This window comes from Pseudopipra pipra, chromosome W (genome assembly GCF_036250125.1).
Source record: "Pseudopipra pipra isolate bDixPip1 chromosome W, bDixPip1.hap1, whole genome shotgun sequence".
In the NCBI taxonomy this organism is placed as follows: domain Eukaryota; kingdom Metazoa; phylum Chordata; class Aves; order Passeriformes; family Pipridae; genus Pseudopipra; species Pseudopipra pipra.
The window spans coordinates 40,458,939-40,475,384 of NC_087580.1; the positions used below are offsets into that span (position 1 = coordinate 40,458,939).

Below are 16,446 nucleotides of genomic sequence, written 5' to 3' on the forward strand. Positions count from 1 at the left end.
TAATCCCCTCCCCCCACATATCCCTTTGACCCCCAGTGTCCACAAGACCGCTTTTAACTCCCCTAAATGCACCCAAAGCCCCCCAAAACCCCCAAAGCCCCATCCAACCCCTCCCAATCCCCCCAAGTCTCCCTCAGCCCCCCTCTCAAATCCCTTCCAACCCCCCCCAAAGAGGGATTACCTGGCACCGTGGGACAGGAACACAGTGGGCTGTACTGGGGGCACTGGGCTGTACTGGGAGGGCACTGGGGGGGGCTCAGGTGTCCCATGACAATGTGGCCCAGCTCCAGGAGAGATCTGGGGAGCAGTGAGGAGGTACTGGGCTGTACTGGGAGGGCACTGGGAGGGGCTCAGGTGTCCCATGACAATGTGGCCCAGCTCCAGGAGAGATCTGGGGAGCAGTGAGGAGGTACTGGTCTGTCCTGGTTTGTACCCCCAATCCCCAAAGCCCGTCCCCAGCTCCCCCAAGACCCTCCCACACCCCAAAGCCCCCCAGGACCCCCAGGCCCCTGAGTTGGTCCTGGTGCCCCTTGAGCATCTGCAGCTCCTGCAGAACCAGGCATTTCATCAGCAAATGTGCAGGTGACACCAAGCTGGGGGTGTGTTGATGTGCTGGAAGGCAGGAGGGCTCTGCAGAGGGACCTGGCTGAGGAAGAGTGTGTCAGCAGGAGCAAGGAAGTGATTGTTGGGCTGGACTGAGTGCTGGTGAGGCCACCCCTGGAGTGCTGTGTCCAGCTCTGGGCCCCTGAGTTGAGGAAGGCCCTGGAGGGGCTGGAGCAGGTGCAGAGAAGAGCAGCGAGGCTGGGGAAGGGAGTGGAGCACAAGTGGTGTGAGGAGAGGCTGAGGGAGCTGGGGGTGTTGAGGCTGGAGAAGAGGAGGCTCAGGGGAGACCTCCTGACTCTCTGCAAGTCCCTGCCAGGAGGTTGTGGCCACGTGGGGGTGGGGCTGTTCTGCCAGGAAGCAGCAGTAGGACAAGAGGGCTGGGTCTTGAGCTGTGCCAGGGGAGGTTTAGGTTGGATATTAGGAAGCAATTTTTTCCCCAGAGAGTCATCAGGCCTTGGAATGGGCTGGGCAGGGAGGGGGTGGAGTCAGCGTCCCTGGAGGTGTTGAAGGTGAGAGTGGATGTGGCCTCAGTGCCATGGTCTGGGAAGCACAGCGGGGTTGGATCAAGGGTTGGACTTGATCTCTGAGGTCTTTTCCAACCCAGCTGATTCTGTGATTCTCTTATTCCCATTCCTATGGCAGCACATGCTTGAGGCTCTATTCACAGAGATGTCTGTGCATATCTATCTCCAAGGTTAGTCTGTAAATGCGTAGTGTTAGAAAAGCAGGATAAGTTCTGCAGTGGTTCCAGGAGAAAGAAGCCCAGAGGCCAGTGCAAGCAGGCAGCCCTCAGCTTGCACATGATGTCCCCTCCCTGCAGGTTCCTGTCCTTGAGCCCAGACCCTGAGGTGATGCTGAGAATAAGTGCAAGGCAGAGGTACTGCTGAGGAAGGACAACCCCGTGAGTGCCAAGGAGAAGCTGTGAGTGCCCATCCCCGAGAAGGTGCTGTGTCCATCCCCTGTGTGCCAGGTGAGCTGGGGCTTTGCTGCAGAGCTGCAGGCGCTGATTTGAGCGTCTCCAAGTGCTGAGATGGTGGGCACCCAGGAACACAAACTGTGCCTGGCCACGGAGCCTGCAAGGAGGAGCAGAGACAGCCGTGGCAGTGTGGGGGGCTAGGTTGTCCCTGTGCCTTCCCCTGCAGGCCCTGTCTGTCCCTGCTGGGCCCCTGTCCATCCCCATCAGGTCCCTGCCCGTCCCCCCCGGGCTGAGCTCCCCCCAGGAAGTGCCGTGGAGCTGAAGCTGCTGCCATCCCCCCCCTGCAGCCACTGCCCCAGCCAAGGGAGCAGCAAAGGCAGGGCCAGGAGCAGAGGCAGCAGCAGGGGAGCCCTGGGGGGGCCGGGAAACTCTTGTGTGGGTCAGGAAAGAGGCGCTGGGCACGAGGCCGGGGCTGTGCTGAGCAGGCCCAGCCCTCACATCCCCCCAGCCTACGCCGGCTGCCCGGGGGGCTTGGGAGGGACCCCCAGCCCGTGTGCCCCACACTGAGCTGGCAGAGAGAGAGCCAAGGGACAGGGCCACGGGCAGGGCCACGGGTGAGGGACAGGCAGGGCCATTGCAGGGCCACGGTGGGGGCACAGCCTGTGGCAGCAGAGCTGCCCAGGGCCGGGGGCAGCCGGGGGTGTTGGTACCAGCCAGTGCTGGGGCCGAGCAGAGCACGAGGCCTCTTGCAGAGCCCTGGAGCAGCCTCCCACTTGCCAACCCCACCCTGGTGGGGTGACACTGTCCCCTCCCTACAGAACACTCCCCCTGAAATCTTCGGGGGGGCCTTTTGTGTCTATTGCTGGTTGCTGGGGACCTGAGGGAGCCTCTGCAATCCCATGCATGGGGCACAATCTCATCTGCAGAGCTTGACTCACTGCAGACTTTGCAGGGAAATCTGTGCTGGCAGCCTCAGTATGTCACGACCCCCGCACTCCCCCCAGGATATTTGGGACGAGTTCCCCCTTCTTGGGCACCCGCGGGATTGGGGAGTGATTGTTCTCCTGCTGTTGCTGTTCCTGCTCCGCCCCGTCCCGCCCCTTCCTGCAGCTGTCGGGTGAGCGGAGTGGCCACGATGGGAAAGGGGCGAGAGAAGCGAAAAGAGCGGGTGGGACCCCCAAAGGGAGCGCAAGGAGCGGTGGGTCACCCTCAAAGGGAGCTGGGGGGAGCTGAGGTTTGGAGGGCCGATGGGAAAGGAGTGGGAGAGGGGGGTAACGGGAGTGGGAGACAGTGGGAGTGGGGTTGCCGTGGGGGTCCCTCCATGTGCCCATGCCTTGATGCCTGAAGAGCGGGCGAGGCTGGAGAGAGGGGGGAGCTACGAGAGCCCCGAGAGCCTGGAGAGGGGGGAGCTTGGGCCCCCTGTGCCAAGCCAGCAGTCGGGGCCATGCTGTTGGTGCCAAATTGCCCCTGGTCAGGCTGAACCCAGAGCCCACCCACGTGTCAGGGGGCCCAATCTGCTCCCTGCTCTTGTTGCCCTGGGGCAGTTTCTGGTGTCCCCCCGTCTGTGGGGCTGTTTGGTTGCCTTGGGCACAGCCGGCCCCTGTGCAAGGCTGTGCCCCTGGGGGCTCTTGGGGGTGGGCGGGAGGTGTTTTCTTGGGGGTGCCAGGCTGGGTTGGTGGCAGAGCCCCGGCGGTGGGCAGGGGGATGCGGGTCCCCCCCTGCGGTGGTGGTTGGTGGTGGTCAAGCCCCGCCAGCTCCATTGTCAGCCCGGTGCCAGTGGGGGGGACACAGTGGGTTTGGGGCCTCCTGGGAGTGCTGGGGGTGGGTGTGGAGCCTGGGAGCTGCCGAGTGTGGAGGGTGGAGCGGGGCGATGGCAGAGCTGGGGGACCCCCGGGAGCCTGGAAGGGGCAGCACGGAGAGGGAGGAGCCCTGGGAGCCAGAGAGAAGGGGAAGCCTGGACAGTAGGGACCCCTGGGATCCCCAGGACAGCGAAGTCGAGAACCTGGAGAGGGGGAATGTCTGGGAACGCGGCACCCCGAAGGCGAGAGTCAGAGGAGAGGGACCCTTGGGACCCCCCAACACTCCCAGCATCCCTAAGTGGGACCCCCAGCATCCCAGAGAGGGGAGACCCTCCGAACCCCAGAGGGGAGAGACCAGAGAGAATGGAAATTTTAGGAGAGATTTTTTTTGGCTAATCTTCATATTTTGGAGTATATTTCATCTGAATCTCAAATTTTTGCAGTTTGAGGGTAGATGAGGGTCTTCTTCCTACTTCTGAGGGTTTTTTTCCCTGAATCTCAGTGGTTTGGGTTTTTCTGGGCTGAATCTTGGTATTTTGGAGGTTTTTATGGGCACAGGATGCCCGGTGAGTTCTAGAGATGAACTTGGGCAGGAGGAACCCCCAAGCCAACGCGCTCAGCCCTTGTTTTCCCCCCATCAGGATTTGTCCTTCCCAAAGCTTGGGCGGATGGAGGAGGAGGCTGCGAGGAAGAGGAAGATGCCTTGGGCCCCCCAGGCAGGTGAGGAGGAAGTCAGTGTCCCTTTGGGCGGGTGTTGTGCTGGCTCTGTCAGCCCAGCATGGCCCCGGCTGCAGGACAACCCCGCTGGCGCCGCCGTCCTGCCGGGGCCGGAGTTGGGGGGATGTCCTTGGCCTTCCCTGTGGGCCGGAGGCAAATCCCCTCCCTGTCCTTCTTGCTTCCTGCCCCAGGCCCCGAGCTGAGGACAGAGAGCCCGGAGGACAAATCCTCCCGTGAGACCCTGGTGGGAGAGGCCGTTTTGAAGGGCTTCACAGCGCAGGAAGGCAGCGGGGAGGAAAAGGGCCGGAGATCCCCCCGCAGGAGGGGCTCCAAAGCCATCCCAGGGTGCTCCCAGGAGGAAAGACTCAACCTGTGCCAGGAAGGCAGCCGGAGCTTGAGGCAGAGCTCTGACTTGGTGGTCCCTGAGCAGCCTCCCAGCAGGGAGAAACCCTTCAGGTGCTTGGAATGTGGGAAGAGCTTCAGTCAGAGCTCCAATCTCCTCACCCACCAGCACACCCACACTGGGGAACGGCCCTACACATGTGGGGAATGTGGGAAGAGCTTCAGGAACAGTGGCAACCTCCTCCTCCACCAGCGCATCCACTCTGGGGACCTGCCCTACTCGTGTAGGGAATGTGGGAAGAGCTTTAACCAGAGGTCCAACCTTCTTACCCACCAGCGCATCCACACTGGGGAATGTCCGTACACATGTGGGGAATGTGGGAAGAGCTTCAGGAACAGTGGCAACCTCCGCAAACACCAGCGCATCCACACCGGGGAGCGGCCCTACACATGTGGGGAATGTGGAAAGAGCTTCACTGACAGCTCCAGCCTCCACATCCATCAACGCATCCACACTGGGGAGAGGCCCTGCTCATGTGGGGAGTGTGGGAAGAGCTTCGTCAGCAGCTCCCACCTTCATGTCCACGAGCGCTCCCACCTCCCCACCCACACCTTGGAACGGCCCTACAAGTGCTGGCAATGTGGGAGCAGGTTTCAGACCAGCTCAACTCTCCTCGGGCATGAGAGGACGCACACGGATGAGAGGCCCTTCCGCTGCACCGACTGCGGGAAGGGCTTCAGGCAGAACTCCCACCTCATCACCCACCGACGCATACACACCGGGGAGAGGCCCTACAAGTGTGGGGAGTGTGGGAAGAGCTACACCAAGAGGTCTGGCTTGAACACACACCAACAGACCCACCAGTAAGGAAGCCCTATTAGTGCCCCGACTCTGGGAAGTGCTTTGACCACTGCTTCCACCCCGAATGAAGCCCCTCATTTGGAGGCAACCCCTGGAGTCCAGTGACTGTCAGTCCATCCCTTTCGACCACAAAGGGCCAGTCCCCTTTCAAGGGAGCAGGTTCTTCCAACAGAACCCTTCTTGGGGGGTGTGGAGATTCCTGCCTTGGCTGGGGACCTCCCAAGGTCACTGCTGGAGGTTGAGAGCAGAGATCTCCCCACGAGCGTTGGTCTGGGGGAGTTCCATCCATCTCTAATTAAGAATTATTGCTTTTGTGCCAGCTTGAGTAGAATTGCTTCAACAATTGCTTTAGGGTAGATCACCGCTCTATCTTATCCCGTACTCCTGGTAGTTTTAATGTTTGTATTGTGCAGTAAGTAATTCTGATGAAGATCTTTTGTCTGATCATTTGGTGCCCTAAATAATTCCTTTCTATCAGTAGATCTGATTTGCCATCATTAAAACCTGGGGGACAAAAGTGGTTCAGTCACACCTCTGTAATTCCTCAAAACTGAAACTGTTGGCATAATCCAAGGCTGAGGTTGGATCCAGCAACCCCCAGCACCCCACAGTAAGTTGGGAGCTCGGGGGGGCCCACCCCCCTTTTCCAACCCCCCTGTGCCTAAAGACCCCCATGGGACCATCTGACCCACCAGACCACCCTTCCTTTTCCACCCTTCTCCCTGTTCCTTCCACTTTTTCATGGTCCCCTCAATCCCCAGTTTCTCCCCCGAAGAGTTTTGGGGTCCCAACCCCTACTTTTTGCTCCCTCTCCTGTGTGTGCTGAAGGAGAAAATGAGGCTGCACACGCAGAGTTCTGTTTTGGGACTTGTCCGCCGACACTTTTCAGTGTCCCCTTTTATTCCTCTTCTCTTGTGAGCAGCACCCCGTGTTTGTCTTTCAGTCCACCAGAAATCCCAGCATGGCCCCAAAGCAGTGCCCTGATCCCACACATTCCCCTCCCCTCATGTGCTGGCTGTGTTCAGCCACCAGAGAAAAACACAGGCTACCATGCAGAGCATTCCAAGTGGTTTCCACTTGGCAAAGAGCACTCTCTTGACCGAAAACACCAGTCAAGGCCAAAGCACTCCTTTTGGATCCTGATTAACTGAATGCAGCTGCCTTAACTTGTTTCCACAAAAACTCTCAGGGTTTCTTTGCTTCCAGGAGGCCCCACATGTCCCCCCTTGATTCCATGGGGTTCCAAACTGTCTCAGGAATCCTTTGGTTCTATGAGGCCCTGCATATCCTGATGGCCCCTTGGTTCCATGAGGATGCACAGTCTCAGAATTCCTTGGCTTCAGTGAGGCTTTGTAGTGTCCCAATGGCCCCTTGGTTCCATGAGGCCCTGCAGTGTCCTAATGGCCTCCTGATTGCACAAGGTTTTCCAGTGTCCCAGTGTTCCTTTTGTTCCATGAGGGTCCACGGGGTCCCTTTGGGGCCATAAGGCCTGTAAGGGAGATATTTTGAATTAGATGATCAATGGAGCATAGAGGCATGAGAAAGAAATTATATTATGATGTGAAACCATCCAGAGTATTGTACAATGTGCTTTTTAGCAAGTCAACTTGATATCCCCTATTATCAGAGCTGAGTTCTTCCTTGGTTTTGCTACATACTGCCAGATGGATACATCTACGCTTGAAACACAATTGTAGAGGTCGTCCATAGGAGTGAGAAAGATGATGGAAGATTATGTGGGCAGGGGTTGCTCGCCCCTTGCCCTACAGCAGGGCATGCACAGACTGTTGCTATCAGGTGATGAACAGGTGAGGTTTGGCTGCCACTCAGACATCACCTTACGCTGGGTACTGGCCCTGCATGGTGTAATGTAGAGCTGATAAAATGGGGTGTCAGGACTGCTGGGGTGAGTGATACTTATCCTGCCACCGAGACTGTGTTGTTCCGCAGGGATGCCCGCTAAGCACGGGCACTGACCAGCTGCTGCAGATCCTGGCAGCCCTGGCCTGTCTGTGTGGGTAAACACAGTTTATGGATAGGAAGCAACCGAGAAAGCAAATTTTTTAATATCCTTTTAGTGTCCCTTTAATTCTCCTTTTATTAATTAATATTGTTACATAAATAAGCTGTCTATAGTATTTCTCTTTAATTTCCCTTTCTACTAACCAATATCATGTTAATAGTTATTCGTAATATTGTGTTAAGATGCTTTTTTGGTATCCCTTTAACTCCCTTTTTACTAGGCAATACGGTATTAAATGCTGTTCACAGTATTTGTTTTAATGCCACTCGATAAGGTAGTTATTTTGTATTCTTTTTAGTTTTTTGATTCTCTTTGCTAAGATTATTATTATTATTACTCTCACTGTAATAAAAGATATTTTGTGTGTTTGAATGTCTGTTGTACTTGTCTTTATTCCGGGCATGTATCCCAACAAACTGTTACGGTATCTGACACTGTGTGACTGTGCAGGGGGAGGACTCAGCCCAGGGGGGTTGTGGTGCAGAGCCAGGGCCTGTGGAAGGCATTGAAAACATGCAAGTATCCCCTGGGAACTGCCTGAGGCTGCACTCCATCCCCTTGTGCAGATCATTGAGAAAGAGATTGAACTGCCCTGAGCCCAGTGCTGAGCCCTGGGAACACCACTGGATGGAACTCCATTGCCCACCACTCCTTGGGCCTGGCCATCCACACAGATGTTTCCCCAGTGAACAGATACTACAGAATGTGTTTGATAAAGGTCCTGTAAGCCCAGAATACTGGGATGAGTGCAGATTTAGCTCTGCACAACACACAAATTCATTCACATTCTGTCTTTTCTTCCCTCTGTAGATTGAGGGAACTTGTGACTTCAATGTGTGACTCACTGTGTGCAAAGGGCAAATATGGACAGAATCCAGGGCAGGGAGTGTTTGGGGGATCTTGGGATCTGTGCTTGACACAGAAGGTGTTTGCCATTGGTCTAAGACTCTGCAAAGTGGACTTCATTGGAGGCAGTGTGGACTTAATATACAGCAGAGGATTAAGGATTTCTTTTTTTATTCAGTTGTTGCCATCCTTTGGTTTTGTTTGCTGGCAGTAAATGAACATCCCTCTGTGTCTCGTGCAGCTCTTTCTCCAAGCCAAGCAGGTGGGAGTTGGTGCCAAGGAGCTGAAACCTGCACGTCCATCCTTGAGTGGAGGAAGCTCAGATTTGCCCAAGGCTGCTTTGAGTCCCAGGGGTTTGATGAGGTGGGGTGGGGATAGGGATAAAGTCTGATGGATTGTCAGACATAAAAGGTCTTGACTTTTGTATCTCTTCAGACTGAATTAGGAGGTGCTTGGGATCAATATCGACTAGGGATTGCTGATATCAATGTAAAAAGAGGAAAAAAGTAAACAGGCCACAAAGAAGACATCTTTTCTCATGGTTTTATTAATACAATATATTCACTTTGAATGCACTTCTGAGATCTGTCTAATTAACCACAAAAGAATTGAAGACTTACAAGTAAATTATTCCCAGGGGCTTGTCTCATTAAGATACCAACACTGAGAAGAGAGTGTGGAGGAATGAGCAGACAAGGAGACCATCCCGGGGCTGGGGAAGCAGGAACTCAGGTTACAGGTGGCAAAAGAACTGTGGAATGTGAAGTATTAGTTCGTTTGAATACTTGCCTGAAATAAAGACAAGTACAACAGACATTCAAACATTAAAAAATAACCCAAAAAACAAAAACCACTTTTATTGCAGTAAGGATAAGAAAAACTTAAAAAAGAGAATCAAAAGCCAAAAAAGAATACAAAAGAACTACTTTATCAGTTGGCATTCATACAATACTATGAACAGCTTTTAATACAGTATTAACTAGTAAAAAAAGGAGTTAAAGGGGTACAAAAAAAAGATATAAAACATTGCTTTCGTGGTTGTTTCCTATTAAAGAAAAACTCTGCTTACCCACACAGACAGGCCAGGGCTATCAGGATCTGCAGCAGCTGGTCGGTGCCCGTGCTTAGCGGGTGTCCCCGCAGAGCAACACAGTCTCGATGGCAGGATGAGGATCGCTCACCCCAGCAGTCCTGACACCCCATTTTATCAGCTCTACGTTACACCATGTAGGGCCAGTACGCAGTATAAGGTGATGCCTGAGTGGCAGCCAAACCCCGCCTGTTCATCACCTGATAGCAACAGTCTGTGCATGCCCTGCTGTAGGGCAAGGGGCGAGCGACCCCTGCCCACAGAATCTTTCTCTCACCATCATCTTTCTCACCCCTATGTATGACCTCTACCATTGTGTTTCAAAGGTATTTGTATCTATCTTGCAGTAGGGAGCCAAGCCAAAGAGAAACTCAGCTCTGATAATAGGGGACATCCAGCTGACTTGCTAAAAAACACAATGGACCTTTCAGTTAACTTGTGCAATAAAGTTACATTGTACAATACTCCGGCTGGTTTCACATCCCAACATAATTTCTTTCTCACACCTCTATGCACCATTGATCATCTAATTCAAAAGTACCCCCCTTACACTGGTAGAAAAGGCAATATCCTGAGGTCACTTCACTTGGAGAGTCCCATTCCCTGGGAAACCCCCCTGGATGCAGCTCAGGGATGTGTTTCTGTGCACAGAGCTGCCCGTGTCCATCCTTCAGGCTGTGGGGCATCTCAGTCAGGGAAGAGCAGGTGACACCCCACAGGGCTGAGGGGCCTCCAGCCCCTGGCAGTGGCAGCAGGAGCCAGGGAGACACTACCCCTGCTGCCAGGAACTGTGTGTGTGTGCGAGGGAAGGACTCCTGTCTCTGCACAGCCCTGGGGGTGTGAGCAGGGCATGAGCCCAGCTCAGCTCTGGAGCCCTGTCAGAGCCCTGACAGGTCTGGGGGTGACTCCAGGAACAGCCTTCACTGGCCCAGGGACATTCATCTCCCCAACCTCACACACATCCCCTGCAAATGGCCCTGTCTCCTCCATCACCCTCCTCTGCCTTTCTGGCCTGGCCCTTTCATTCCACACCAGCAAAGCAGCCTGGGCACCATCTCACCTGGGCACTCAGAGGGCTTCTGTGAGCAGGAGGGGCAGATTTCTCTGGAAGGTGCATTTGTCCCCTGTCCCATGGCACAGCTCAGAGTGTGAAAACACTCCCAGGCACACACATCCTGGAGAGCTTTTTCAAGACAAAATCAGGGAGAGGAAGAACAAAAGAGGCAAAATGAGAGAGATGAAAGGTGCCCCAAAAATCAGGAGCTGCCTCTGAGCCATGTTTCTATAACTGAATCATTGATGGGATATTTACTTTGATAAGTAGCTGCACAAAACTATTCATGTAGACAATGAAAGAATCAGCTTAATATAGAAGGTGTTGTCAATGAAAAAAAAACGGAGAAAAATTAACGGATCTGAGTGTGGACTCTCCGCTGGATTTTCCCGGAGTGAGATTTAGTCACGCGGTCCCCCTTTTGCAGGAGGAGAGAGTGACTAAGCTTCCACTCGGTGTTCCGTGGCGAAAAGACCTTTATTCCAAACCTCCCACAGTTTATATGGGCTCAGGGGGAGGGTAAGAAGAAGGGTCGTGATTGGGTCAAGGTATGGGGGGAAGGGGGTGGCTCGAGAGTCCCACTGACCAATGGGAGATACAGGAGGACCCCGTTCCAGTAACAGAAACAGGGACTTGGGGAGAGCCGGGCGAGGCAACGTGTCCTGCTTGTCCGCGATCCGGGAGGGGAGACAACGTGGCTCCGAGCGGGGGAGCCGCGTGGGTCGGGAAAAATACACCGCTCGGGGGGGGCAACTCCTACGATAAATAACTCAAGTGGCCGTTCTTCTGCTTCGCTCGATCCCGGATGTCGCCGCTGCAGCGGGCCCGCGTCTAAAGCTGCTCTTTCCAAGCCTCATAGTCCTGGTGTTCGCCTGCACATCCCACCTTCCCTGAAAGGGTTATTTATCAAAGAAACAAGCCCATATGATGCATCCAGCCAAATGCACAGTCCAGAAATCCTGCTTTTCATACTGAACTGCAGACACATGTACAGGGTGCCTGCATTTTGCCACATTTTCTATACATTACCAAAAAAAAAAAAAAAAAAGTAAAAAGCAGAAAGCAAGATTTGGAAATTAGTTTTTTCTTTCCACTGAAAAAGGTGGGTGATAGCACTTTCAGTTCAACTACTGCATCAGCTTGTTGAAGCAGCTCTCAGAGAGACCTGTAAAGTTGATGTTGATGCACACAAGGTCCCAGCTTAAGCTTCACTGCCCTTGGAGCAGGTGTTGGTTCTGACCAGTGTGTTCTGTCTAGATATGTAAGACATATCTTAATAAACTACATTTGGGGGGGGTTTTTGAAGTATTTTTTTATCTGCAAAACAAGGAAAACAGCCATTCAGAACAGAACCTGAAAAGAACCCCAACAAAGGAGTCAATTTTCATCTTAGGAGTCCATCTACATCTTTAGGAATCTATCTCTTGGAAGAGGAAACATATTTTAAAAATTCTTTTCACAACACAATGAGGTTTTAGAGGACCAAGTGGAAATTGTCAACCTATTTATTTAAGTTTCTATTGTCAGTTTGATGCAATTTCACCAAAAGTTCCTTCAGGAGTTGGATGTAACTGTAGCTCCTACATAAATAAGGCTCATTCTTAGTCTGTTACTGGTGACATGAGAGACCAGTTCCCACAGGGCCACTGAGCTTTGACAGAATGATGTTGCACTACTGGTTTTTAGCAGTGCTGAAGCCACATGTGGAGGGACAAGACAGGAGCCTGTAAATCATACACTGTTAATTTTCAGTAATCTTTATGGAGCAGAAGAATCTGTCAGAGACAAATAATTTCTAGGCTCTCTCTGCAGTATATGAATATAAATAATCACAGTAAAGGAAAAAAATTAGGATTTTTTTTTTTTCTAGAATGGGGCAAAATTTTTCTCCTAGTGCTACTTTCAGACATCAGGCTATTTGTGACTTCTTGTTGCCCTTGTGTCCCCCTCCAAACATTCCCTCACCTCTCTTACAAGGTTACTATGTACAGCTCCAGTCCCAATTCACATAAAGTTTTTAAAAACTGCTCCCCAATGTGACCTATTTTTAAACAGAAAGACTTTTTATCGGGAGTTGTTTCTAAAAGACATTGATGTCACATTAGGATCAAAGAACTGCTGCTAAAAATACTTATTCATATCCTAAAACTGACAGATTATTCACGTGTACACTGAAATGTTTGATATCTTATTTTGACCTTTTTTAATTCTTTTAAGATGCAGGATTATAACAAGTTTTCCCTTCTGAAATGCCCTCTGGTTGGTTGTACAAGGCAGGTAGAAACACAGTGCCTGTTTCTGTCTCCAAGCATAACAGGACACTGATGAGGCTGAGCCCACTCTCCAAACTCTCCCAGGTACTGGATGAAGTCTACCCAGGGATTAGTGCTTTACCTGTCCTGACTAGATTTCTGCAAGCTTCTTGTCCACCTTTTGCATTACAACATGCCTATAGTTAGCCATGATTAAACAAGCAAGAGGAACATACCTTTAACCAGCACCATGGTGCCACTTGCTGAGAGGAGACGGGTATTTTTTACATGTTTTACCTCCTCAGCACAGACATAGTTATCACTGTCATTTTCATGTAGGTTGCGTAATCACTATTTGCTTCCCGTCCCTTGAATACTCCAAGCGATCAGCAAAGGCAGGTAAAATCCTTGTAGCATTCTGATTTGACACATACAGAACACTTTCAGGTTGCACACGAGTCTGGAGCAAGTAGATCCCTTTGTCTCCACGTGAGCTGTTCATCACATAATGCTGACAGACTGGCCTTGCTGAGGGCTGGCATAGAGCAGTGACTGCTTCAAAGCCCCACCAGTTTTAGCTAAAAACAAGAGATTAATGGCTATCACATAATTATCCCGGTGCATTTTAACTAGAGAGAAAATGCAGAGGTCACAGACAGAAAGAACAGACCACAGAAATTTAGATTAAAAGAATTTTTTAACACGCTACCTTTACACATGCCTTGAGAAGAAGAATATATTTTAGTACACCCTGGCATATTTTCTTGCCTCAGGATCTGAAAGTAGGACTTACCAACAGGTTTACCTGGTTGTAAAGGGTCTGTACCTACCTAAAAAATACATGTACTGATCCCTTCTAAGGAAATACAGCCTCATCAGCATGTCCTTGGACATGGATCATTGACTGCTTTCTCCAGTGAGATGAAGACATAAGAAGATCTGGAGAATATTGGTCTGGATCAACTCATACAGTGTGAGTCCCATCAATGTTGAAAATTATGTTCAAAAAAAGTAATTATTAATGGCTTGCTGTCCAGCTGGGAAGACATTCCACTGAGTTCCTCTGAGGACAGGTGTCGTTCCTTTTAAAATTATCATTAATGTGGGTGAGGGAATGAAGACAGAATGTATCATGGTTGTCAAAGGAAAGTGGCAAGCATTTTAGAGAAGAGGATCAGAATCAAAAAGAGAGATAAAGTAACTTATAAAATAATTTGAAGAAACAGTACACAATAAACAAGATGGAATTCATTTGAGAAAACAGAGCCAAGAACTTTGAAAAGAGAAGCCTAAGGAAGAACATGATAGTTCCTCATTGATATAAGTTACAATCGCTGATCCAGCAATCAGTTAGATTTCATGTGCCTTGGGGACAGGAAAGGAAGAAAACTCTAAGTTTTGGTAAAGATACTTCTCATCGGATGGTCTCATCAGAAGGATGGGTACATAGAGGAATAAGCTGCCAAAGAATAGTGGGGACTCAAACCCTCTTCTAATGCAAAAAAAATAAAGACAGAAGAATTGTTCCCCCAACCACAAAAATCTGCCAAAGGGAGCACTTGTGCCCATTCATCAACTATTAAGAACAGAAAAAAGCCTGTACCCACTCATGCCCAACTTGAAGACCCTGCCTAGCATCAGCTCCCAATAATTACCAATATGTCATTTAAGATGAAATAGTAAAAAAAAAAAAAAAAAAAAGAGATTTGCAAAAACTGCTATTAAAAAAAAAAGACTCATTACTCTGCTAGTTATTCATAAAGATTTCACAGTTTGTTTTGGAAAAAGAGCTCTAGGTCATCACCGTTTCCAAACTGCTGCAGTTACCTCTGACTAATAGGTGAAAACCTGTAGATAGAATTAAATCAGTCACAAATTGATGTTCTAGGGTGGATGGGTTTTTTTTGGTACTGTACTATCTAATGTTCTTTCTTCGATATTTTGGGGACCAGACCCACAATTTCCTTCAAATCTGTTCAACAGCTGAGCAGACATGGGTATGGTTCTGTCAGACTCTCTCCCACTGTGCTTGCTTCCAATTTTTGATTTAAAATACAGAGCTGTATTTAATAATTCATGACATAAAAGGTGGAATTGCAATACCTTTCACCACTACTATGGTTCTCTTCCCATCCAGTACTTTGTGATGGTCATTGACTGTAACATACTCAATGCATAGGTAGATATTGGAGTCAGATTCCTGTACATTGTGCAAAGTTGTCCTGTAATTCCTTCCTTGCCTTGAACACTCGGTGTGACCAGCCAAATCAGGAGAGATATTTGGAGGATCTTCCTTGGAAAAATATATCCTATTGACTGTCTTTCTGCTACTTTTCAAGTGCATTCCCATGTGCTCTCCTAAACCACTGATTGAGCAAGTTATGCTGATGGAGTCTCCTTCCCAAACACTGATAACATCTGTTGACTGTTCGTTTTCTCCACCTAAAGATAAGAAATGCAATTGAGATGGTAATACCAGAGTTTTTATTGATCTTTTAATATCAAAGTAGTTTTCAGAACCAACAACTCTGTCAACAGAATCGCTCTGTAAGACTGGACCTTAGTCTTGCTATGCTGTGTATGTCATCACTTAGCTGTCCTGAACCCTGTAGTGCCTTTCATGCCCATTGAACTGTTCAACTCAGCACCTTCCCAAAGCTTAAAAGGCCTTGGCAAAAAAGTGTCTTCCGTCACTCATGCAAAAAATTTAGTTTGCTCGGTTTAGATTCTCAGAATGATCCTATTAGTTTTCAAAATACAGGCTTCACTGAACTCAGCTTGACAGTTGGAGCTGTTCGAGGGTCTAAATCTGGAATTCAAAGGTAAGAAAAAAATGACAGAGAATGGAGGAAAAATACACCTTTTTTTTTTTTCTTTTTTAAAGAAAGGAGCATTTAGCAACACCAGGAAACTGGATAATAGAGCCTCTCGGGAAGAGGACTGCAGAAGGTGTAACTCCAATCTATAGTAAGAAACAAAGGTGCCAAAACGTATAATGAGACATCTTTGAGTTCTCTAATTACCTCAGGATCAAAAGAAACTGAACAGTAAATATTTGTGTAATGAATAGCAAGAAACAGAGAGATCAAATGGGAAACGCCAAAAAGAAATTACACCAGAAGCAAGGGAAGAAAAATTAAATAAAGAGTACTGCATGTCTAGGACAAACACAGTTTAGAAAAGGTTGAATTGTTCAATGTTGAGAAGCAAATTAAGGATCCCTACATACTTAGGGCAATTTACTTTAATAAGGGAACCAACACAGAATTCAAACACAGAAAGTCTGGATTGTTGAAATATAGATACAGCAAGTCACTCCACCCGACCAGACATGGGCATATTCCTCCTACAACACTTGGAGAAGGAATTAAGGCAACCCAGGAGTCACGAGCAATTAGCTTCCAAAGCAGCAGAGAAACGGGGTGATGGATAAGGCTGGAGAAATGCAGAGCACTCAGCCTTTACCATCAGGAAAGGAAAGCCCATCAACCTAAAAATCAGTACTTCCAAACTGACCCAGTTTAAACTTTTCTGCGACCTAAGACCTCACAAAGTTAACAACAAGCAGATGGAGCCCATCACTCATATTCTCCAAAGATCGAGGTAGAAGTTCAAGAGTTAAATTATAGTTGCAGAAATCAGCATTGACTCCTAGATAACCACTAACTAAAGAATATTCTCACCAGTTTTAATGCATCTTCCTTTCAGACACATGGATTTATGGATAATATGTTTTTCTCAAGTCACTATCCTTTCCATTGTCACTGCTGATGGGGAAAAAAAGGAGTGACTGTTTGGAGACTTTTTTTTCCTCAGCTAGTTCCCCTCAGAGATTCACACTCTTTTCCCTAAGTGTGCCTCCAGCTTGTAGTCTTAATGACCACAGAAACATTCAGCAGTGGATATTTCTGGTAAGGCTTTATTCCACCTTCAATAAAAATG

General features: G+C 49.6%; 2 protein-coding genes and 1 long non-coding RNA gene across 3 annotated transcripts in view; 2 read left to right on the plus strand and 1 right to left on the minus strand.

Moving 5' to 3' along the window:
• The window catches only part of LOC135405670 (uncharacterized), a 215,206-nt gene extending 207,572 nt beyond the window's left edge, over nt 1–7,634 (plus strand). Inside the window, exon 2 of the long non-coding RNA XR_010425928.1 lies at nt 6,624–7,634. This is a non-coding gene — a long non-coding RNA (uncharacterized LOC135405670). The remainder of the gene's footprint in view (nt 1–6,623) is intronic.
• LOC135405248 (zinc finger protein 271-like) overlaps nt 1–16,446 on the minus strand; it is a 774,083-nt gene that overhangs the window by 635,152 nt on the left and 122,485 nt on the right. The window lies entirely within an intron of this gene.
• LOC135405395 (zinc finger protein 239-like) overlaps nt 1–16,446 on the plus strand; it is a 669,637-nt gene that overhangs the window by 189,444 nt on the left and 463,747 nt on the right. The window lies entirely within an intron of this gene.